This window comes from Acomys russatus, chromosome 22 (assembly GCF_903995435.1).
Source record: "Acomys russatus chromosome 22, mAcoRus1.1, whole genome shotgun sequence".
Lineage (NCBI taxonomy): Eukaryota > Metazoa > Chordata > Mammalia > Rodentia > Muridae > Acomys > Acomys russatus.
Genome location: NC_067158.1, coordinates 29,962,977 through 29,964,406, shown reverse-complemented (window position 1 = coordinate 29,964,406; position 1,430 = coordinate 29,962,977). Strand labels below are relative to the sequence as shown.

Sequence of the window (1,430 nt, the reverse complement as noted above, 5' to 3'; positions counted from 1 at the left end):
GTTGTTTCCAGACTCTGGCTATTACAAATAAGGCTGCTGTGAACATAGTTGAGCAAATGTCCTTGTATGGTGGAGCATCTTTCAGGTATACGCTGAGGAGTAATATGGCTGGGTCTTGCAGTAGCACTATTCCCAATTTTCTGAGAAAGTGCCAGATTGATTTCCAAAGTGGTTGTACAAGTTTGCACTCCCACCAGGAATGGAGGAATGTTCCCTTTTCTTTTCTTCACATCCTTGCCAACATGTGCTGTCACTTGAGTTTTTGATCTTAGCCATTCAGATACGTGTAAGATGGAATCTCAGAGTTGTTTTGATTTGCATCTCCCTGATAACTAAGGAAATTGAGCATTTCTTTTCTTTTTTTTTTTTTCATTTTTCTCTTCTTATTTTTCCTCCTCCTCCTCCTCCTCCTCCTCCTCCTCCTCCTCCTCCTCCTCCTCCTCCTCCTCCTCTTCTTCTTCTTCTTCTTCTTCTTCTTCTTCTTCTTCTTCTTCGACAAGGTTTCTTTGTGTAGCCTTGGCTGTCCTAGATTCACTTTGTAGACCAGGCTGATGTCAAAGTTACAGCAATCTGCCCATGACCCTCTACAGGGAAGCCAGGAACAGCAGAGCAGAAGGGACCCACAAAACCAAGAGCCCAAAGAGCTGTGTCTCTAAGGGAGGTGTGTGGCAAGATGGGCTGAGGCTAAGTGGGTAGTTAGCCTTGTCAGGAGAGGGCAGGTGTGGTGGGGAGGAGGACTCAGGGACTGAGCCAAATCCTGCTTCCATGGGCGCCAAAGAGCTTGCAGCTGGTGGGGTAGCGTGCAGTGGGGGCAGGCAGGGCCCTGGGGGCAGGGCTTCCAGTCTCAGGAGAAAGCTGCTCCTTGGTTGCTAAGGAGAAGGCGGCACTGCGTGTTGTTACTGCTCCTTCTCGGAGGACTCCTGGGAGGTGTTCTCTTCTTCCTCCTTCTCCAACTTCTTGGATCTGCCCCTTGGTTTTATCCCTGGAGTTGTGGTAGCTTTCCATGTCTTGGCAGCACCTTTATTTTTGCTTCCCTTTGATCAGAGCCCCTGAATTCTCTTCCGTGTTGGCACTTCCTACCAGCGCCAGAACTCACCAGGAGCTGCTTGCATGGCCTGCCCTGGCTTTGCTTCTCAGTTCAGTCCTTTTTCTGTTTGGAGGCCAGTGGCGGGTGGGACTTTGAGCCTGACTCGCTCATCTTCTTTCTCTATGGGGCAGTTAAGAGTAATTGGGACTCCTTGGAGCCACGCCAACACTAGAAATAGCCGCGACTCGACTCGGAGTCCCAATTAGAGGCTCTACTCCATTTTTTAATTGCATTATTTTGTTTGGTGGTGTTTAATTTCCTGAGGGTTGGGTTGTTGTTTGTTTGTTGTTGTTATTGTTGTTGTTGTTGTTTCCATTCTCGAGACAGGGTTTCTCTGTGTAGC

General features: G+C 48.5%; 1 pseudogene; it reads right to left on the bottom strand.

The window, feature by feature from the left end:
- Positions 1 to 896: 896 nt before the first annotated feature.
- On the bottom strand, positions 897 to 1,198 carry LOC127205602 (high mobility group protein HMG-I/HMG-Y-like; annotated as a pseudogene).
- Positions 1,199 to 1,430: the final 232 nt, after the last annotated feature.